The sequence below is a fragment of the Lathyrus oleraceus genome, chromosome 2 (genome assembly GCF_024323335.1).
Source record: "Lathyrus oleraceus cultivar Zhongwan6 chromosome 2, CAAS_Psat_ZW6_1.0, whole genome shotgun sequence".
Lineage (NCBI taxonomy): Eukaryota > Viridiplantae > Streptophyta > Magnoliopsida > Fabales > Fabaceae > Lathyrus > Lathyrus oleraceus.
This window is the reverse complement of record NC_066580.1, coordinates 252,536,167-252,561,174: the sequence shown is the minus strand read 5'-3', so window position 1 is coordinate 252,561,174 and position 25,008 is coordinate 252,536,167.

Sequence of the window (25,008 nt, the reverse complement as noted above, 5' to 3'; positions counted from 1 at the left end):
TTGTGTCATATGAAAATGATTACAAGAGAAACGTTACTCTTTATGACATTCCAAACAACTTTCATGTTGGCATTAAGATCTAATTTTGCTTGGAAAGTCATTTTTTATGGTGAAAGATTATAGGTCATTTTGTTTGTGTCCTAGATAGAAGGTCAACTTCAAAGAACCATAACATGATCAGTTTTTGTGGTATGAAGATCATCCAAGTTTCATGATCAATTTCAACGTGACTTATCCAACTTTTATTCTTTGATAAAGGTAAAATTCCACTTGAAAGGGCATGTACTAAGAGGAAACATTATAGGTCATTTTGGGCCATCACCATTGAACAAGCAATTTTCCTCAACTTCTAAAATACATAACTCCATCATGTAAAATCCAAATGGTATCAAATTTGTGACCATATTTAATATAATTGAAATAGATACAACTTTTAAGAAGGAAATAAAGTCATTTGAAACTCATAGAAAAAGTTATTCAAGGTGGAAAAATGGGACATTTGACTTTTAACTTAAAAAAGTTTCAAGTATGTTTGATTCCTCCCACTTCCACACCAAAATTCATCATGATCCAAGATCCAAATGGAAACGTTTTCAACATCTAAGTTGTTCCCCTTCATGCTAGCTTTCCAAAGAGTCCAAGATCATTACATTTGTATCAAAATTGAGGGACTTGCGCATGGTTATTTTGAATGGCCTTATTTGGAAACTTTTGAACTCAATTTTCAACCAACATTGGATGGGTTCATGAAGTGATCTCAGCATCAATTGTGCATGAATTTGGACATGTTGCAATCATCATTAGGGCCTAAATGCATGCCCTTGCACCCATGCACACAAGTTACTATTTTTGACCAATTTTTGAAATGGTGTGGAAATGAATTCACAAGCTTATAAATACATGTCCATTGCCTCAGAATTGAAGGACCTTTCCCAAGCTTTGATCTGAAAATTCCCCTAACTCCCATTGAAATAATACCTTGAAGGTTTCACTTGAAATCAAGTTTTAGTTCTCCTTCTATTTTTGAACTAAAACTACAAGGATTCAAAGCCATTTTTGTTCTAATCATCTCCTGCAAGCAAGAAGAAGCAAGACCAATTGAATTTGCATCAAGATCTAGCTCAGAATTCATCACACAAAGGTGAAATTTCTCAAAATTCAAGTCTTCGATTCTCTCTCATTTCTCCATAATTTTGCTTTATTTGTGGTTGACCGAAGTCCTACCAATGTAGGCAACAAGATTGAGTTGCTTTGAGGTCAAATCGAAGCAACTCAGTTTACATACCTCACTTTTCAATTCCACATATCTTTTCATATAGTGAGAATTGGAAGAAATGGGGGTATGATTCGAGTTCCCCTTGATTTTCTCTTCCAAACCATTTATGGATCTTTCCTTTTTGTAAAAGTTTTGGTTGGACTAGTCTGGTGAGGGTCACCGGAGAAGATGCCTGGAGCTAGGGCTCCAGTGGTGCACTAGAGTGATCCAGGCCATCTGATCTGGTCCTTAACTTCTAATCTTGACCCTTGTTTCTGATTACCTTGTTTGCCACGCATTGACTTGTGTCCACCATGGAATGCATGCGAGTCACCATCAAATCTACCACCCCTAATTAATGAGTGAGATCTGATGACCCTCATTTTTTATGATTAATTGATTTTTCCTTTTATTATTTTAAATATCCTTTTCTTATTAAATTCATATTAATTTCAATTTTAATCCAAAAAATATGGGACTTTCACCAAAAATATTTAAACAATTTCCTCTTCCATATTTCCAATTGAAATCATTTTTTTGATTGGATTTGAGATTTTTTGTGAATTTAATAGTTTTTGACTTATTTTTAATTAACTTTAAATACTTCCGACTTTCCAAAAATTCTCAATTTTTTTGTCTAAGGTCATTTGACCTAGGATAAATCCCTTGGCCATTTATTTGGTGATTTGAAGGGATTTGAGGTTTTCCCCCTTTTAAATTGCATTTTTATTCATTTAAAAATTGTTTTTAAATTGATTAATTGTTTAAAAAATATGGTGAGCTATTTGGTTAACCTTGAGTTGTTTCATCTTCTGTTTGGCCTTGATCATGGTTGATTTGAACTTCCATTTGATTAATATTATTAGATTTATGGGGTTGATGAAGTATAAACTTCATCCATCAAGATGAATGGATAGTATTGATCAAATGAAATTCCTACCTTGATCAATTTGGGTTTCCCTTTTACTTCATATCTTCATCTTCATCTCCTTCTTCCCCAATCCATTATTGACCAATGACTTCTCAAATATTCGAATGCTAGTTGTTTCAACAATGATCTTGTGTCGGATGAATCAACATGAGCTTGATTGAGATAGGTCCATCCCATTTTATTTTTGTGTGTGATATGCTTTAGGAGCTTGGTTATTGTACCTTGTCTCTAGCATGAATTAACACCAATGTTATTATTTTCTGGCCTTAGATAGTTGTGACTTCTACATAAGTCCAATTACGATTGCTTAACATAGAGCTAAATTTGTCCCAAAGGAATAACATTTTTGTAAGTGAGATTGTAAGTCTCTCATTCCTCATGGTATTGTATGAAGATTTAACCTTTTTTCAATTTGTGAGAGATAGTGGTATACTTGTTAAATTATCCAAGTTGGATCCCTTCTCATGGATGATGTCTTGGTTCATATCTTCATGCTTGTGAGTGGATGGTTGAGTGTTCTCTAAAGAACGACTTAAATAATTGCTCCTTCCACAAACATTTCACTAACATTTCTTTGTATTGACTTTATTTTTAATGTTATTTACTTTAATGCAGTTTAAATTCTAGCACTTTATCATTCATTGTCATTTACATTTCGTGCAATTTGTTTATGTTTCAATCATTTTTATTTTGCTCACTTGAACCATACTTTTTGCTTGTATTATATTGTGCTTGTGATTTTGTTTAGTTTATGGACTTAGGACGTCAAAATACTTAATAACAACAAAAACCCTAAAAAATACATTTGTGGACTGTTGGGCCTCTATTTGAGACTTGATCTGAACTTGTGGACCTAAAGTAGGCAACATCCCTATGCTTTGAAGGACTTGGCTAATGCTCTTATTTGAGACTGAATTATCTTGGCCAATGTCATCATCTGATACAAAGCCTTGAGAACTCCTTTTGTTTATCTGTTATTTTTTCTATGTGCTTAAGTTGTTATTTTGATCTTATTGTTTATATCTGATGATTGTTTCTATGATTTTTCCACAAGGATTCATTTGATACATTTGAAGACACTAAAGACTGCTTGATTTTGGAGTGCTTGCTTGGATTTTGGCTATCTTTATTTGATGCCTTTGATCTTCATATTGATTGCTTGGATGGTTATGCTTGTTGCTTTCTCAATATTCCAAAGGAAATGGGTTTCTATCTGACATTCTTGTCTTGTGGATTGCATCCCATTGGTCATATCTTTTCAAATCTAAACTTTTTAAATTTTGTCTAGGATAGTCCCTTCATCTCCTTCATTCTTTCTTAAATTTGAACATCTCTCCCTCATTTTAAAACCTTCTTTGTTTGTGTTTTCAAATTAGACTTGTTTTAATGAGTAGAAACTTTGGCCTTATGACATTGATTTTCAGAAATATTTTCTTAATCAAACTTATAAATAAACTTTATCATATTGACTTTAATTTAAAAAGACAAAAAGAACTAACAACCTCATCTAATCCTTTTGGCCATTTTGTTCCTGTTTACTTTTAAACTTTTCAAAAGAAAGCATTTAGATTTGAGTTATCTTTGGTTGAGATATAATTCTCCCATTCCATGATATATTGATTGTAAGTCTTTCCATTTATTAGGGGTTAGTGGCATTCTTGTTGATTAAATCCAAGTTGGAGTCCTCCCTCTTAAATATTGTAAAGCATTCATTATCGACGGATTTTTGGTTGAGTATTCTCCTATTGATAACAAAATATCTTTAAGTTTTTTTTGTTAAAACATCAATCCACCAATCTTGAAATTTTTACCACAAACTACGAGGTTTTGATCCCTCATTTTTTATGTTGGTACGTAGACATAAGACCGAAGGTCTTGTCAAACACAAAAATATAATAAATGAATTATTTATCTCATCCCCCATTCTAATTTTTTAGCAAACATCTTTTTAACTAAAAACACTTACGCACAAAAAAGGGCTCCCTAGGACACTTTAGGTGCTAATACCTTCCCTCTGTGTAACCAACCCCCTTACCTGTAATCTCTGACATTTTATTAGTTTTGATTTGAAAACCTCTTATATTTGGGTTTTGTTCGTACTTTTTCCGTTTTCCTTTGGAAACAATAAACGTGCGGTGGAGACTCTTGTTATATTAACGTTGAGCTAACTAATAGCTCAATGGTCATGAATTTACTCCTATAGAAAGAAAGTGGTGACTCTGTTGGGGAGTAATCCTAAATAGGTTTAACCTACTTTTTTGTGTGTGTGTATATTTGTATATTTGATGTTTGTTTGTATATATTGTTGTGTGATATTCTCTGCCTGTTATGCTTGGTGATCTCTGAGTGGTGAGATAAGTTCTAACCTGAACATGAGTGCAATTAAGACAGAAGGATGGTATAGTCATTTTCGACTCGTGTAGTGTAGTCCTTAATGAGTTGGCTTAAGATCCATCTACTCAGTGGAGACCCCCTTGGAATTACTGATGTCACACGAGTAAGTCGTGGATAGACATTACTTTTTCCGACCTGGGAGTCCGAGAAGCTAAGGACGGTAGAACATTTAACCCAACTTGGCCTATTTAGGACGTAGTGCGGAGACTGTTCAAGTGTTGACTTGATAACAGTTGTTACACGATACTACACTCAGACGAGTTTCTCTTGAGAATACTATGGATTGATGAGTCAATCATCCTAACCTATGGTATCCGATAGATGGGATCACAACTCTGGGAACTTTTTAGAACATGGTCTACAAGTTTGCTATCCTTAGTACTCTCCTTTGGGATGGTTCTTAAACCTGAATCCATGCTCGTGACTCACAATAAACCCTTTGATTCTCGGTTGATCCGATTGGTTATCGTCAAAATCAATGGAACTTGGGTGTTGCTAAGGTGAAAACCATAATCTGCCAAAATGGATGATTGATCTTGATGGTGACTTGATCCATCTCGTGACCTTTATTTGTGTTTGCCTTGTCTGTGATCCCTTGTGTGTGATTGTTGCATTCATGCATACATTCACATCATAACATTCATCAGAGTAATAATTTTCAAGGAACTAAGGTCATGTTTGAAAATATTTTCAGACCATGGATTATGGACGAAGGAACACTAAAAAGTACAGTTTTAGATGTCCTGAATTGAAAGAGTTAAGCTAGATATTATCCTTTGTGTTAGATCCCTTGGATTTTAAGAAACGTCATGGGAAGCTTTTATCCGTGTTGTCTACTAAAGTCATGGAAGGACTCTTGAGTGTCTTGGTCCAGTTCTATGATCCTCTTTATCGGTTCTTCATGTAGCGGTAAATTCATGACCATCAAGCTATGGATAAACTTGACGTTAATAAAACCAGAGTCGCCACCGCACTCTTATCATTTCCAAAGGAAAAGAGGAAAGTATGAACAAAACCCAAAGATAAGAAGTTTTCAAATCAAAACTAATAAAATTCGAGAGATTACAAGTAAGGGGGTTGGTTACATAGGGGGAAGGTGTTAGCACCCAAAGTGTCCTAGGTACTCCTAGGGAGCCCTTTTTGTGTGCACATGTTTTTGGGTATAAAAGATGTTTACTAAGAGGAGTGTGGGGATGAGAAAAGAATTTATTGATTATATTTTTATGTTTGACAAGACCTTCGGTATTGTGTCTACGTACCAACATAAAAATGAGGGATCAAAACCTCGTAGTTTGTGGTAAAAATTTCAAATGAGTTGATGAATTAATTTTAACAAAACATTAAATTAAAAGGGCACAAAAGGCCAAAGTTTTGAATGGGGTTGTCAGTTATTTTTTTTGTCTTTTGAAATTTAAGTCAATATGGTTAAGTTTCTTTACAAATTTGATTAAGAAAAGATTTAAAAATTCATTGGCATAAGGCCAAAGTTTATAATCATTAAAACATGTCTAAGTTTGAAATTACAAATAAAGAATTTTTTTGAAAAGAGGGAGAGGTTTTGAAATTTAAGAAGTGGGAGGAGATGAAGGCACTACCCTAAGCACAAATTTAAAATTTACGAGTTGAAAAGATCTGACCAATGAGATGCAATCCAACAGACAAGAATTCCATATAGAAATCCATTTGCCTTTGGACTTTGATCAAGCAATAAGCAACAGGCAATAAGCAATATCCAGATATCATAAAAATAAAGACATCAAATAAAGATAGCCACATCCAAGCAAGCATTAGCAGTCTTCATTGTCTTCCAATGTATCAGATGAAATATTTATTGAACAACTTAGGATAAAACATCAGACATAGACCAAAACAAAATAACAATTAAGCATAGAGACAAAGTAGCAGATGAATCAAAGAGATCCCCAAGTCTTGCATCAGATGAAAGTCATTGTCAAAGATAGCCCAGTCTCCAAATGTTGGCATTAGCCAAGTCCTTTAGCATAGGGAATGTTGCCTAATTTTAAGTCCAAAGCGCATATCATGTTCCAATAGTCCACCAAATGTTTTTTAGGGTTTTTTTTGTTATTAGGTGTTTTTAGGTCCTAAGACCACAAACAAAATCAAAATACACAAACAATATATACAATCACAAGATATGACTCAAATGAGCAAAGTGAAAAAGGACTTAAACATAAACAAGTTATAAGAAATGTAAATGGCAATGGATGGTAAATGACTGAAATTTAAATTGCATAAAGTAATTTACTTGAAAGTAAAAGCATAATGAATAAGATTTAGTCAATGGTTAGTCAAATTTTAGTGTTGAGTTTTAATTGATTAAGTCATTCTTTGAAGAACACTCAACCATTCATTCACAAGTATGGATCCTTAAACCAAGACATCTTCCATGAGAAGGGCTCCGACTTGGATAATTCAACATGTATGCCACTGGCTCTCATGAGAGGAAAAAAGGTCAAGTATCCACACAATGCCATGAAGAATGGGAGACTTACAATCTCACTTACTAGAATGATATGCCTTGAGGGTCAAATTTAGCTCTATGTTAAGCAATCGTAATTGGACTTACGTAGAAGTCACAACTATATGAAGGCGGACAATAAAAATATAGGTGTTAATGCATGTTAGAGATTTGGTACAAATAACAAAACTCCTAAAACATACCACACACTAAAAGAAAATGGGAGGGACCTATCTCAGTCATACTTGTATTGATTCATCTAACACAAGTTCATTGATGAATCACTTAGCATTTAGACATTAGAGATTTCATTAGTCAAATAAGGGAATGGGGAATAATAGGGATGAAGATGAAGAGGGAGGGGGAAATAGAAACACAAATTGATCATGAGAGGAATTTCATCTGATCAAAACCATCCATTCATTTTGGGAGATGAAATATACACTTCATCAATCCCCTAAATCCAATGGTTTTGATCCAACAAAAGTCAAATCAACCATGAACAAGGCCTAAAAGGAAAGTCAAACATTACAAGACCATAAAAATGGATCAACATAATTTTTAAACATTTAATCAATTAAAAATCAATTCAAAAACGGATTTTTTAAATGCATTTTAATTTGGACAAAACCTCAAATCCCTTCAAAACACCAAATAAATGGCCAAGGTATTTATCCTAGGTTAAACAAGGTCAAATGACCTTAGACAAAAGATTTCATGATTTTTAAAAGTCAGAAGTATTTTTAAACAATTAAAAATATGCACAAAAACATTTAATTCATGAAAAATACCAAAATTAATCCAAAAAATAATTTTATTTCAGAATATGGAAGAGAAGAATATTTAAAGATTTTTGGTGAAAGTCCCATATTTTTTGGATTAAAAATGAATTTATTATGAATTAAACAAAATAAGGCAATTAAATGAAAAATTAGAAAATACAAAAAAACAAGGGTCATCAGATCTCCCTCATTAATTGAGGTGGGCGTGCTTCCATGTTCTGCAGTCAACGCGTGTACACGCATGGTAATCGAGAAGAAGGTCCAGGATTAAAACGTTATAAAAGGATCTGATGGTTTGGAAGGTGCCAACCCAGCATTGGAGCCCTAGCACCGGTCATCTTCTCCGGTGGACCTCACCGGACTGGTCCACCATAAACCATCATTAAAATGAAAAGCAAGGACATGTTTTTAAAGTAAAAATTCTCAGGAGCTCGAATCTGACCTCCATTCCATCCAATTCCAAGTATATTGAAAGATACATGGATTTAAAAATTGAGGTTCATGATCTGAGTTGCTTCGATTTGACCTCAAAGCAACTCAATCTTGTTTCCTACATTGGTAGGACTTTAGACAACCAATAATCAAGAAAAATAGTTGATAAATGAGGGAGAATCAAAGAAGAGAAGTTTGAGAAAAATCACCTTCGGGTAGCTTCAATTTTGCTCGATCTTGCTTCCAATTTGCCTTGGCTCGACCCTAGAAGTTTGCAGGAAGTGAAATGGATCAAAGAGAGGCTTGGACTCTTGGAGTTTCAATCTAAAAACAAAAGGAGAATTGAAACTCGATTTCAAGTGGAATATCAAGTTTATCCTTTAATTGAGGCTAGGAATGCAAGGGTTCAAAGCTTGGGCAAAAGGGTCCTCATTCTGATCACAGTGGTCATGTATATATATCCTAGCAACTTGCTTTTCACACACTTTGAAACATTGCCAATTTTAGAAAATTTGGTGCATGGATGCTGAGCAATGATTTGGGCCCAATTCATGATGATATCACATTCCAATTCATGCATAATTGACCCTACAACAATAACATATAAGCATGCAAAAGGAAATGGATAATTGGATTCAAATCTTGCCAAAATAAACCTATGAAAGGAACCATGCGCAAGTCCCACAAATCTTGTCCAAATGAAGTTATCTTGGACTTTTTGAAAAGGTGACATCAATGGGAAAAACTTTTATGTTGAACACTTTTCTATTTCAAGCTTGTATCATGATGAATTTTGAGGTGGATGTTTGAGAAATCAAACATAATTGAAACTTTTCTAAGTACCAAGTCAAATGACCACTTCTTCCAGGTTGAATATCTTTTTCTATGAGCTTCAAATGTAAATGTTTCCTTCATCAATGTTGTATATCTTTAAATCCTATTCAATTTGGTCACAAATTTGACCTCATTTGGATTTGGCATGATGGATTTATGCATTTTAGAAGTTGAGGAAAATTGCTTATTTAATGGTAATGGCCCAAAATGACCTATAATGCTTTCTCTTGGCACATGGCCTTGCAAGTTGAACTTCACATTTCTAAAACAATCAAATTTTGATAAGACATATTGAAATTGATCATGAAACTTGGATGGCCTTCATCTCATAAAAATTGAGCAAGTTATGGTCCTTGGAAGTTGACCTCCTAACTAGGGCACAAACAAAATGACCTAAATTATTTCACCATAAAAAATGACTTTCAAAGCAAAACTAGCTCTTGATGTCAACATGAAAGTTTTTTGTAATGTCATAAGGAGTAAAGTTTTGCTTGGAATCATTTTCATATGACAAAAAGTGTATGAGATAGGGTCTAGGGAACCCCAGTTTTGACCAGTTGACTTTCTCAGGTCAACCTCTTTGAACCAACTTGCAAACTTGAAGTTATCTTGATCTCCTGGGCTCATGGAGGATAATATATGCATAAGGTGATGTATGTTGAATTACCCCTTGATATATTGGACCAATGTAGAAGAAATTTGTTGAGGAAGTCACACAAGATACCCAAATGAATTAGGGTTTCCAAGGCAAACTAGCTTCAAACTCTTGATGCACTCTTGATCCAAATGATAAATAAAGAACAAGAGGATCCATATATGATGTCTAAAACCATTGTGAACCATATCTTGATTAATTTCCTTGCACTGAGGGTCTCAAACTCTAGTTGTGAGCTTGATAAGGCATTGGTAGATGCACATATTACCTACAAAAGAAACAAAGCTATACATAGACATATTTTTGGTATTTTGCTTAGTAAACAAAAAAAAAGTATGATACAATCAGATGTGCTTGGTGATATCTCCCAATGCAAACCCAATGAATGAGGGGTAAGGAGGATACCAAGGTGTGATCCCAAAGCCAATGCAAATGATGAGATAGCATGGGGGATCTTAGGGTCAAAATTGGCGTCTTACACTTCACTTTTCCTAATTATCAGCTTTTGCCCACGTTGGAAGAGAATGCCCATCTATTGGGTATACCCGTGTCTAACTAGGTGCCTTTTAGTGGATTAGAGGATATTCCAAGGTCTCAAGTCATAGACGAGGCTCTTCATTTGAGGAAATTTGAGATAGATGCTAATATGATGAAGAAAGTAGGGATTCTAGGGTTAACTTCTGAGTTTCTCATTAGTAGAGCTACTGCTTTTCCTCAATTTGGTAGCATGGACGCTTTTAAAGCCATCTTTGTCTTTCTCATCTATGGTTTAGCTTTGTTCCCTAACATTGATAGCTTCGTTGATGTTAACGCCATTAGAATTTTCTTGATTGAGAATCATGTTCCAACGGTGTTGGGAGACACATATTTCCCTCTGAATTTAAGGAATTATAAAGGTGGTGGAACCTTTGTGTGTTGTGCTCCTCTTCTGTACAAATGGTTTATTTCGCACTTGCCGTAGACATCAGTCTTCTTGGAGAACAAGCAATGTCTATGATAGTCTTAGAGACTTATGTCTCTCACTTATGATATTATTGTTTGGTATGGTTCTGCATTTCATGGCTTAGAGATTATTGACAGTTGTGGTGAGTTCTCTAATGTGCCTCTTATTGGTACACAGGGAGGAATCAACTAAAACCCCGCTTTGGCTCGTTGTTAGCTTAGGTTCCCCTTGAAGGATAAACCTAATAACGTTCAGTTTGAAGGTCTGTTCTATCAAGAGGGTAAAGATCCCTAACATTTGAAGATTAGAATGGTGTATGCTTGGCACAATGTTCATAGAAAGGGAATAGTCGAGCTTGGTCCGGGTAATTATGTAGTTTTTGAAGTCTATACTAGTTGGGTGAATAAGAGAGCTTCGAAGTTTAAGATGATGTACGCCTGCGAAAGACCTACGTCTATGGTTGTTGCTGAGTCATCAACTCTCCCTAACCAAGATGTAGAGGAGTTGGAAGACGCACTCGCTAAGATGAAGCAAGAGAGAGACCTTTGGGAAGAGCGGTTCCATGCTTTGAACCGAAAGCATATGGAGTTGCAACTCGAGTCTAAAGAGAAAGACACACTCATTGAGGTTCTTAAAGAGCGTGCAGTGAAGGGACAAAGAGAGCAAGAGGATTTATTTTTCTTTAGTATTCCTCATCCTTCCGGTGCTTGGAAGAATATTGTTGATCATCTCGTCTTCGAGAAGGCTCAGGTGAAGACAACTTTTGAATCAGAAATCAGACACATCCAAAGGAAGTATACACCCTTGGCTAGTTCAGTTAATTCAGTTGTTAGGGATCCTTAGGATGAGACTCTCATTTTCTCTTGTATTTGTACTTCTTGATTTTTGAAATTATACTCAGTGTAATCCTTCTAAAATTTTATGAATAAAATAAGAGAATTTATGTTCAAAAATTGTTATTACTGATTATTATTATTGATTACTGGAATATTTGCAAGTAGGACTTTGTAGATTCCTTGAAATTAAAATAATAAAAAACATTGCATTTCATGCATCATTTGCATAACAGGTTTCTTGCATTCCAGCCTTCGGCAAGATGTCTTATTGTTCTTCCTCTTTGTATCAGACAAGTTGATTCATCACTACAATACTCGAGATAATCCCCAAAGAAGAACGAAACATCTAGAACAAGAGAATCGAGAGCTAAAGGAAAAGATTGCTAGGCTCACTACTTTGATGGAGTCTGTCATTGCTGCACAGAATCAACCATCTCCACCTCCTGCAACTCCTCCTTAGAGGACTGTTATACCTGAAGTTGTTTTTACACTAGTGCCTGTAGTTCCCGCTAGCCAATCTGCACCAGTTATGCCTGTCGGGTTCCCGTGGGGAATACCTCCAGACTTTATGCCTGAAGGTTATGCTCCAAATTTTGATAATATGCTATCATTTATCCTGGTCATGTATGTACCTCTTCCTGTCGTGCATACTTTGCCTCGTGTCGAGGAAACCATCTATCATTCCTAGCCATATGAGGGCCCGATGTTTATGAGAAGATGGACGAGATGAAAGACCAATTTCTTGAGCTAAGAAAGGAATTGAAGACCCTGAGGGGTAAATATCTGTTAGGTAAGAGTGTTGTTGAGTTGTGCTTGGTGCCCAACATCAATATCCCTGTTAAATTCAAGGTCCCAGACTTTGAGAAGTATAAGGGAAATACTTATCCTCTTAGTCATATTGTAATGTATGCCCGCAAGATGTCTACTCAGACAGACAATGATAAACTACTTATCCACTACTTCCAAGATAGTTTAACTACTGTTGCACTTCGATGGTATATGGGTTTGGATAGTGCTAGTGTTCGTACTTTCAATGACTTGGGCGAGGCCTTCGTCAAAAAATACAAGTACAATGTTGATATGACTCCCGAGCGTGATCAGTTATGGTTAATGTCCTAGAAGGATAAGGAGACATTCAAGGAGTACGCACAAAGATGGAGAGAACTTGCTGCTCAAATTAGCCCATCCTTGGAGGAGAAGGAGATGACCAAGGTATTCCTCAAAACTCCGAGTTCATTTTATTATGAATGTATGATTTCCAGTGCTCCCAATGACTTCAATGAATTGGTGAACATGGGTATGCGGTTAGAAGATGGTGTCCGAGAGGGTCGTTTGTCTAAAGAAGAGGCGCCTACGAGCAAGAAGTATGGTGGTAGTTTCTCCAAGAAGAAGGAAGGGGAAACCAATGCAGTATCTGTGGGGAGGAAGAAGAGGCCTCATGTGAGGAAGAATGCCATACCTCTCCAGCATCATCGTCAATTATTGTCAGTTATTCCTGTTTTTACCAATAATTCAGCAATTCAGTCAGTACCCATTTAGCAACAGCAACAACGTACCCACAATAATCAGTAAAATTTTGAGAGGAAGAAGATCACTTTTGACCCTACTCCGATGACTTACATAGAATTATATCCTTCTTTGGTTGTCAAGAATTTGATTTAACTAAAAAATCCTCCACATACACCTGAACCTTTACCATGATGGTTCAAGCCCGATCTGCACTGAGCTTTTCTTCGGGGAGCCCCTCGCCATGACATTGAAAATTGATATCCTTTGAAGCATGAGGTCCAAAATTGATGAAGAGTGGTATAATGTCCTTTGAGGACCGCACGCCTAATGTCAAAGTGAATCCGTTGCCCGCTCATGGAAGTGATTTTATGAATATGGTAGATGGTTGTCTTGGAAATTTTAGGGTTTTCGATCATCGTCATATTCGCCAGTCTTTGGTAGAGATCCATAGAACTCTGTGCTTGATCAGTGATTGGGAGCATGACCATTGTGTTTTCTGTAGTGTCAACCCTCGTGGGCGTGTGATTGTCAAGAGGGATATTCAAAAATTGGTAGATGAAGATGTAATTCAGAACCAGCAATTCAGACATATGGGTAATGATATAAATGGTATCGTGCAAGCGTTTAAAGCTCCCGAGCAAGTAGTTATCCAGTATGACAATAGATCGATATCGTCATTGGTAATACGTTTAGCGGGCCCAGTCCTGTATTCATCTGATAAAGTTGTACCTTATAAATAAAATGCTACTATGATTGAGAATGGGCAAGGGGTTCCTCTTCCCATTGCAAATTCAGTAGTAAGCATTGCAGATATCGTTAAGGTGACCCATAGAGGCCGTGTATTTGGCTCAGTACCTCCAAAGGTCGCGGAAGATGTTGATATGAAGACAAATGTTCCTTCTGTTTATCTTGTTAATGCTCCAACTTGTCAGTCTGGTGACTTCAGCAGGTTGAAGGTTAAAGATGATTATAATGATAATGATAAGTTCTGCGATTAATCAAGAAGAGTGAGTTCAATGTAGTGGAGCAATTTCTCCAAACTCCATCAAAGATTTATGTTCTATCTTGATTGATGAACTCCGAAGCGCATAAAGAGGCTTTGCAGAAGGTGCTGGAGCAAGCCTATGTAGAGCATGATATTACAGTTGATCAATTTGATCATATTGTCGCCAATATCACTTCTTGCAACAATTTGAGCTTTTGTGATGAAGAGCTTCCTGAGGTAGGCAGAAATCACAACTTGGCACTCCACATATCCATGAACTGCAAAGAGAACGCTTTATCCAATGTTTTGATGGATACCTATTCGTCATTGAATGTACTATCGAAATTAACTTTGGCAAGGTTGTCTTATCAAGGCGCACCTATGAGATACATCGGTGTGGTTGTGAAGGCATTCGACAGTTCTCGAAAAACTGTCATTGGAGAGGTGGACCTTCCAGTCAATATTGGTCCGAGTGAGTTTCAGATTACTTTTCAAGTAATGGACATTCACCCGACCTACAACTATTTACTAGGAAGGCCCCGGATTCACGAGGCTGGCGCTTTAACTTCTACTTTGCATCACAAGCTTAAATTTTTAAAAAATGGCAAGCTCGTCATTGTTGGTGGAGAGAAAGCGCTTTTGGTGAGCAACCTATCATCCTTCACCTCTGTGGAAGCTGAAGAAAAAGTTGGAACATCGTTCCAAGCTTTGTCTATCGCTGAAGAAGTTCAGAAGACTGGGACATCCTTGTCTTCTCTGAAAGATGCACGCGAATTTGTCCAGGCTTGTAGCACTGACAAGTGGGGTCGTGTTGTAGAAGTCATCGAGAACAAGAATAAAGTTGGTCTGGGATTTCGACAAGGGTCATTCAATGGTTACGTCAAGGTTATGCAAAACGTTTTCCATAGTGGAGGGTTCATTCATGAAGGTGAACAACACTTAGCTGCAATTATTGAAGTTGACGATGAAGACGAGGAATTTTGTGTCAACTTTGTGACACATGGCCAGACTTGCAACAATTGGGTTGCTGTAGACGTTCATGTCATTATACATCATTCAAAGTAATTTGTTTTATTATTAAAAGAAAAATCTTTCTCTTATACCTAAGGGATAAGTGAGACATTGTTGGGCATTTTCAAATTATCATCAATAAAAATAAAATTTTATTCATCCACATCTATGATGTATGTTTTTTACTTTTTGGTTTTTCTGAAAAATGGTAATCACAAAAAACATAAATGAGCAATAATGTTCCCACATCTGCATAATATTTGTTTGCACTTCATTTCTCTAAAATCAAAATATCAAATCACTATGCAGGTTGATTCTCAAACCCATTGAACATATTGATCCTACTCCCTTTCCAAACTTTGATTTCCCTGTGTTTGAAGCTGAGGAAGAAAATAATGATGAAATGTTCCTGATGAGTTATCCCGTTTTCTTGAGCACGAGGAAAGAACCATTCAGCCGTTTGAAGAGCAAATTGAATTAGTCAACTTGGGTTCTGTAGATGATGTCAAGGAAGTCATGATTGGGTCGCAACTTCGTCCAGAGGTCAAGAAGAGGTTGGTTGATCTTCTCCGAGAATACTCTAATGTCTTTGCTTGGTCCTATCAATATATGCCAGGTCTTGATACTAATATTGTGGAGCATAGATTGTCGTTAAAGCCAGAATGCCAATCAATCAAGCAGAACTTGAGAAGAACTCATCCTGATATGCCAGTGAAGATTAAGGAGCAAGTGCAGAAGCATCTTGATGTTGGTTTCCTTGTTACCTTGGAGTATCTGCAATGGGTGGCCAATATTGTGCTTGTTCATAAGAAAGATGGAAAAGTACGCATGTGTGTTGATTATTGAGATTTGAATAAAGCTAGTATGAAAAATGATTTTCCTCTGCCACACATTGATATGTTGGTTGACAACACAGCTAAATTCAAAGTCTTTTCTTTTATGGATGGATTTTCCGATTATAATCAGATTAAGATGCCACCCGAAGATATGGAGAAAACCACATTTATTACACCTTGGGAAACATTTTGCTATAAAGTGATGCCTTTAGGTTTAAAGAATGCTGGTGTAATATACCAGAGAGCCATGACCACACTTTTCCATGATATGATGCATAAAGAGATTGAGGCCTATGTTGATGATACAATTGCTAAATCAAGGATTGAAGAATAGCATGTTGAGCATTTATTGAAGTTTTTCCAGGGTTTAAGGAAGTATAAACTCCACTTGAATCCCAATTAGTGTACTTTTGGTGTTCGCTCTGGTAAGTTGTTGGGCTTTTTGTCAGCGACAAGGGTATAAAAGTTCATCCTGCCAAGGTCAAAGCAATACAAGAGATGCATGCTCCCAAAATTGAGAAGCAAGTCATAGGTTTTCTTAACCGCTTGAATTATATCTCAAGATTCATATCGCATATGATTGCCACGTGTGCACCTATATTCAAGCTTCTTCAGAAAGATCAGTCTTGTGATTGGACCGAGGATTGCCAGAAAGCTTTTGACAGTATCAAAGAATATATGCTTGAGCCTCCGATTCTATCTCCAGCTGTTGAAGGAAGACCGTTGATCATGTATTTGATTGTGCTTGAAGAGAGTATGGGTTGTGTTCTTGGTCACCAAGATGAATCTGGTAAGAAAGAATATGCAATTTACTACCTCAGTAAGAAGTTCACCAAATGTGAGACTCGATATTCTATGTTTGAGAAGACATGTTCTGCTTTGGCTTGGGCTGCTAAGCATCTGCGTCAGTATATGTTAAATCATACTACTTGGTTGATATCCAAAATGGATTGAATCAAGTACATATTTGAAAAGTTTGCTTTAATTGAGAGAATTACCCGTTGAAAGATCTTACTATCTAAGTATGATATTGAATACCGAGCTCAGAAAGCTATTAAAGGTAGTGTCTTGGCTGACCATTTGGCTCACCAACCTATTGATGATTATCAGTCAGTGCAGTATAATTTTCCTGACAAAGAGATTTTATATTTGAAGATGAAAGATTGTGATGAACCATTGCTTGAAGAAGGGCCAGAGCCCGATTCCCGTTGTGGACAGGTATTTGATGGATTTGTTAATTCGTATGGTAATGGCATTGGGGAAATGATTATTACACCTCAAGACACTCATTTTCCGTTAACAACTAGGCCGACCTTCAAATGTACGAATAATATGGCTGAGTATGAAGCTTGCATTATGGGGCTCGAAGAAGCCATTGATCTCCGAATTAAATATCTCGACGTCTATGGAGATTCAACTTTGGTGGTTAATCATATCAAAGGTGAATGGGAGATTAATCAACCCGGTTTGATACCATACAAAGATTATGCAACAAGGAAATCAACTTTCTTTACAAAGGTTGAGTTTCATCATATTCCACGAGATAAAAACCAGATGGAAGATGCTCTTTCTCTTGCAACGTTGGCTTCCATAATCATGGTGAAATTTTGGAATGAAGTTCCTAATCTAAATGTGATGCATCTCGATAGGCCATCTCATGTGTTTTCTTTTGAAGAGATCAAGGATGATGAGCCATGGTACCATGATATCAAATGTTTCCTTCAAAGTCAGATTTACCCGCTTGGGGCATCTTTGAAAGATAAGAAGACTTGGAGAAGATTAGCTGGAAACTTCTACCTGAACGGTGATGTGCTTTACAAGAGGAATTTTGATATGGTTCATCTCAAATATGTGGATAGACACGAAGCAAACTTATTGATGAAAGAAGTCCATGAAGGTTCCCTTGGTACTCATTCCAATGGACATGTTATGGCAAAGAAGATGTTGAGAGCAGGTTACTATTGGCTGACAATGGAATTTGACTGTTGCAAGTTTGTGAAGAAATGCCACAAGTGTCAAATTTATGCAGATAAGATTCATGATCCTCCGACACTTTTGAATGTCATTTCATCCCCCATGGTGTTTCTCTATGTGGGGAATTGATATGATTTAGCCCAAAGCATCAAACAAACATCATTTCATTTTAGTGGCTATTGATTACTTCACAAAGTGGGTTGAAGCGGCATCGTATGCAAATGTGACCAGGCAAGTTATTATAAGGTTTATCAAGAATCAGATTATATACCGATATGGTGTGCCAAGTAAGATCATTACTGATAATGGATAGAACTTGAATAACAATAAGGTGGAAGCTCTTTGCAGAGACTTCAAGATTGCACAACATAATTCTTCTCCCTACAGACCCAAGATAAATGGGGTTGTTGAAGATGCAAATAAGAACATCAAGAAGATTATCCAGAAAATGGTTGTGACGTACAAAGATTGGCATGAGATGCTCACATTTTCTTTGCATGGGTACCGTAGATCCGTCTGCACTTCAACAAGGGCAACCTGTTTCTCTCTTATATATGGCATGAAATTTGTGCTCCCCGTAGAGGTTGAGATCCCATCATTGCGTGTGCTGATGGAAGCCAAGTTGATCGAAGCTGAATGATGTTAGACCAGATATGATCAGTTGAATTTGATTGAAGAGAAGAGATTGACTTCCAAGTGTCATGGTCAGTTATATCAGCATAGAATGAATAAACCTTGTGATAAGAAGGTCAAGCCTCGTGTGTCCCGAGAAGGTGACCTCGTGCTCAAGAAGATTTTATCTTTCAAACCTGATTCTAGGGGAAATGGACCAGATATGAAGGCTCATATGTTGTTAAGAGAGCCTTCTTAGGCGGTGCTTTGATTTTTACAACTATGGATGGTGAAGAGTTCACTCGTCTTGTGAATGCCGATGAAGACAAGAAATACTCCACATAAAAAAAGAAAATAAAACCTCGCTAAGTTGAAAACCGAAAAGGGCGGCTTAGGAAGAAATGAGTGTCTCGATGGATTGAAAACCTGAAAGAGCAAGCCAGGGAAAAGTTAGAGACATAAAACAGAAAAAAAATTATCCTGGTAGATTGATTACCCCACCTTGGGGAAATCTAGGCAAAAATTAGGGATTATGGCAAGTAACTGCATTTGGTTGGTCCTGATCATGGAAGTAGTTTTGAACAGTCAGTTTGGTTTTGATTCATCATTCTCAACCAAAGACAAGAGCATAGTGGATTTCAAAGTTGGTAGGGGGAGTAATGGTCATTGTATTCAATGTAGCCATTTTTTCTTGTAAATTACCATTTCCAAACTTTGTAAAGATCCATGGAGTCTTGCCATTTGCAAACTACCATTCTATTAAATAAAGTTGAGCCTTTATCCAATTATTTGCAATTCTTACTTATTTTTGTTTAAATAGAATTGAAATTTTATAATGATAATTTTGAAATAAATAAATTAATGAATAATCATTTTAAATCAATAAATAAATCAATGAATAATAATTTTTCTAAAATAATAAGATATTTATTTTATAATCGAATTCAAAAAAGGAATGTCCACAACAATCTAAGAATGGTGAGTCTTGATGTGTGAAAAATTGTTGTCTTCCCCAAGCAATTGTTGGTGATTATATTTCCTCAGTAGTTTGTTGTTCATCCCTGACATGGTTGATGAGTTACTACCCAAGTAGTTTATCATTTATCCCTGGTGGAGCTGATATGTTATTCTTTGAAGTTCATCCTTCCCCAGCTGAGGATTTCTTGATTTTCATCCTCAATTTGCATTTGTGAATGAACCTTGGATCTCTGATAAAACCTTTATTTGGTTTTCAGATCCCCAACAAACCTTGATTTGGTTGTTGCATAGCCGTGACAGTATTTCCCATGTGTGAGTCTATAAAATCGATTGATATTTGGTACCTTGGAATTGGTTTATTTCTTAATCTCCAAGAAGAGTCTTGTGACTGTTGTTTTCCTTTTGAGGAATTTATTGATGATTTACATCCTCGTGTGGAATTTGATTTTTCGTGGGAGGATTCTTATCCCCTAGTGAAGTCCCCTACATAGTTTGATTTTCGTTGGAATCCCCAGTAAGCTGTCAGGTTCCCCACTCAGAGTTTTACCTCTTGTTGTGACATGAATCCCTATCGGAATTTCCTCTTCTGATGATGAAAATCTCCTCATTTCAGATAATGTTTGATTCTGAGAAGTATTTGATGTAGTCGTTCCCTGTAGGGTTGTCTCCCATTTTATATGGTGTTGACCTAAAATTCTCCACCGTGTTGACTCGTTGCCTTGAAGTATTTATATATCCCTCAGCTTGAGATGTGGATCCTCAGCAGATCTTTCTTATCCTCAGTAGTTGATTGATATTCTCAGTAGTACTTTCGTCCCCTGGAGAAGTTGTCAAGATGTATTTTCTCCTCTCCCCAAAAGTTGAGTTTTAAGCAAGATCATTGTCTATCTTGGCTTATCCCCTAGTAGTGTCTCCTCCTCTCTCGAGATTTAATTTTTGAAATGGATTTTTTTTATCCCTATGATTGCTATATATATATATATATATATATATATATATATATATATATATATATATATATATATATACTCTTCGTTTCCTATGAGCGCTGAGTCTTCGGTAGTTTTTGGTCGGGTGCATGATCTCCATGTCTTTCCCCAACCAGATTTGAGCATTGAATTTGGATTGTGATCTCCCCGGTCTTCCTTAAGTACTTCGTTGTGTGCCATCCCCTAGGAATTAAATATAATTGAATTTAGGATTTATACCCTCGATGATTTATTTTCATCCCTAGTATGTTCTCTAGTTGGTGTTCCCATCTTGTTGAGATTAGACGAGTATCTAGTTGTGATGACTGGATCTTCATGTTTGTATCCTTTGTGCTCGTTTGTCAGCATGATCATATACATACTCATGCCTACATATGCATAAACATAACATTAGATGTTTCATTGCGCATTTTACGTATTTGACCTATTTTTCTAATCCCCTGCTTTAGTGATATCATTTCCCCATGAAGATTTGGTGTGTTTGTCCTCCTTCAATATAGAGTGTCAGCCTCTTAAGCAAAAAGAGTTTATCCTGTCTCCTTCCCCACTGAGTTATTCCCTCGAATGATCGGTTCTGAGCCACACATTTTGGGTTAACTGTTCATTCTTTACTTTTATTATTAAAACACTTAAATCAAATTGGACGAATAAGGACCGTTGGGATCAAGCATTCAGGCGTAACTCTTTGAATAATTCATTTATATCAAGCGTTCGTTGTCCATCAAACAATTTTTCAATTAATCTTAAATGAAAAAGGACTTGAAATCTAGTATTCCAGTGGAACCCCGAATGATTGATCCCAATGCTTATGTCTTGTTGGTTTATGTTTTTGTCTAGTAAAAATGAGACATACCAGACTTTCAAATAATTTGCTAAATTGTTCCAAAATAAAATGAACTTAAAAATAGTTTCCATCCCAAGTGATCACATGGGAGAGTTTGAAAATCTTCTCTTTGAAAAGTATTGTGAAAAACATAGTATTAAGCATAACTTCTCGGCTCCTAGAACTCCACAACAAAATGGGGTTGTGGAGCGTAAAAACCGAGTTTTATAGGAGTTATTGAGGATGATGCTTAATGAAGACAATTTACCTAAGTACTTCTGGGATGATTTTATTAGCACGGCATGTTATATTTTGAATAGGATTTTGATACGTCATATTCTAAAGAAAACCCCCTATTAATTACTTAGAGGTAAAAAACCTATTGTTTCTCACCTTTATATCTTTGGATGTAAATGCTTTATTTTGAACAATGAAAAGGACAATCTAGGTAAATTTGATGCTAAAGTTGATGAGGGTATCTTCCTCGAATACTCACAATCTAGTAAGGCATATAGGATCTATAACAACAGGTTACGTATTTTTGAGGAGTATGTTCATGTTTCTTGTAATACCCCAATTTTGACCCTAAGATCCCTAATGTTATCTCATCATATGCATTGACTTTGGGATCACATCATGGCATCCTCCTTACCCCTCATTTATTTGGGTTTGCATTGGGAGAGATCACCAAGCACATTTGATTGTATCATATTTTATTTTTCATTATTTACTAACCAAAATACCAAAAATATGTCAATTAATAGTTTGTTACTTTTGTAGGTAGTGCGTGTGTCCACCTATGCTCCATCAAGCTCATATCTAGGGTTTGAGATCCTCAATGCAAGGAGATCAATCAAGAGATGGTTCACATTTTCTTTAGGCATCATATATGGATCCCCATGGTCTTCACATGTCATTTTGATAAAGAAATCCAAGACTTTGAAGCTTGTTTGCCTTGGAAACCCTAATTCATCTAGGTATCTTATGTGGCTTCTTCAACAAGTTTCCTTATCAATTGTTCAAATATTTCAAAGTATAATTCATATTACATCATCTTACACATATATGATCCTCCATGAGTCCCAAAAATCAAGAGAATGTCAAGCTAGCAAGATGGTTCATGGTGGTTGACCAGAGAAAGTCAACTAGTCAAAACTAGGGTTCCCTAGACCCTATCTCCTACACTTTTTGTCATATGAAAATGATTCCAAGAGAAACTTTACTCAAAATGACATTACAAATAACTTTAATGTTGAAGTATATAGCTAGTTTTTCTTATAAAGTCAATGTTTATGAGGAAAGATTATAGGTCATTTTGTCTGAACCCTAGTTAGAAGGTCAACTTCCCAAGACCATAACTTTATCATTTTTTATGAGATGAAATTAATTAAAATTCCATGATCAAAATAAAGATGTCTACTTCAACTTTTATGTTTGTAGGAAGTTCAAATACAACTTGAAAATGCATGTGCCAAGACGAAACAATATAGGTCATTTTGGGCCATTACCATTGAACAAGTGATTTTCCCCAACTTCTAAAATGCATAACTCCTTCATGACAAATCCAAATGAGGTTAAATTTGTGACCAAATTGAAGAGGTTTGAAAGAGATAAAACTTTGATGAAGTGAACATTTGACTTGGTACTTAGAAAATTTTCATTTGTGTTTGATTTTCCAAACTTCCACCTTAAAATTCATCATGATCCAAGCTTCAAATGGAAAAGTGTTCAACATAAAAGTCGTTCCCCTTGATCACACCTTTTCCAAAAGTATAAAATCATCTCATTTGGATCAATATTGAACTACTTTTACATGGGTGTAATGCATGGTACCATTTGGAAGATTCTCGTGATCAAATTCATTTCAATATTGCATGGCCTAGTTCATTGCTTTCAGCATGACTTGTGCATAATTTTGGACCTTTTCCAATCATTCTTTGGGCTTTGTACACGCCCACGCAAGCTCATCATGCAAAGTTTCTAATTTTGGATTTAAAATGGAAGTGTGTGGAAAGCATGTGATAACCCTATAAATACAAGTGCAATGAGCTCAGAACTTCATGAACACCTTGCCCAAGCTTTGCCAGAAGAATCCGAACCCTCCATTCCATAGAATTCTTGAAGATTTCAATTGAAATCGAGTTTGAATTTCACCTTCTATTTTGAAATTCAAACTCCAAGAATTCATTGTCCTTTTCATCTTAATTGATCACTGCAAGCAAAAGAAAGAGAAATCAAGAAAATCCAGATCAAGATCAAGTGAATTTGAAGCAATTGGAAGGTGAAATTTCAGAAACTTCATATCTTCGATTCTCTATAATTTCTCCACTATTCTTTGTGATTTTTGGTTGGCTGAAGTCCTACCCATGTAGGCAACAAGGTTGAGTTGCTTTGAGGTCAAATCGAAGCAACTCAGATCATGAACCTCAAATTTTGAATCCATGTATCTTTCAATATACTTGGAATTGGAAGAAATGGAGGTCATATTCATGCTCCTGAGCACTTTTTCTTCAAATTAGTGTATTCATTTTCCATTTTTCATGAATTAAGCTTGAACCAGACCGGTGGTGATCACCGGAGAAGATGACCGGAGATAGGGCTCCGGTGGTGCGTTGGCAAAGCCCGGACCATCTGATCTGATTCAAATGTTTTAATCTTAAGCGTTCACCGTGATTATCACGCGTACAACGCATTGACCAAGGAGCATGGTGGAACGCGCGCGTGTGGCCATCAGATTTTCCACCTCAATTAATGAGGGAGATCTGATGACCCTTGTTTTTTTGTATTTTTTGATTTTTCATTTAATTTCTTTATTTTGTTTAATTCATAATAATTTCATTTTTAATCCAAAAAATATGGGACTTTCACCAAAAATCTTTAAATATTTTTCTCTTTCATTTTACGAATTAATATAATTTTTTGGATTAACTTTGATATTTTTCATGAATTAAATGTTTTTGTGCATATTTTTAATTGTTTAAAAATACTTCTGACTTTTCAAAAATCATGAAATTTTTTGTCCAATGTCCTTTGAACTTGTTTGACCTAGGATAAATCTCTTGGTCATTTATTTGGTATTTTGAAGAGATTTTAGGTTTTGACCAAATTAATTTGAATTTAAATGCATTTTTAATTTAATTTTTAATTGATTAATTGTGTTGAGCTATTTTTATGGTCTTGTGATGTTTGACTATTTGTTTGGGCCTTGGTCAAGGTTGATTTGAATTTTGTTGGATTAAAATCATTGGATTTATGGGATTGATGAAATGTACATTTCATCTCCCAAAATGAATGAATGATTTTAATTTGATAAAATTCCTCTCATGACCAATTTGTGTTTCTCTCATCTCTCCTCCCTCTTTATATTCATTCTCATTCTTTCCCATCCCTTTCATTGACCAATGAAATCTCAATATCCTAAGGCTAATTGGTTCATCAATAACCCTGTGTTAGATGAACCAATACAAGTATGGATGAGATAGGTCCATCCTTTTGATCTTCTCTTTTAGTGTGTGGTATGTTATAGGAATTTGGTTAATTATACCAAATCTCTAACATGCATTAGCACCTAAATTTTTATTTCCCGACCTCAGATAGTTGTGTCTTCTACATAAATCCAATTATGATTGCTTAACATAAAGCTAAATTTGACCCTAAAGGCATAACACTCTAGTAAGTGAGATTGTAAGTCTCCCACCTTTTGATGGTATTGTGTGGAAACTTGGTCTTTTTTCCTTCCTTTGGAAGATG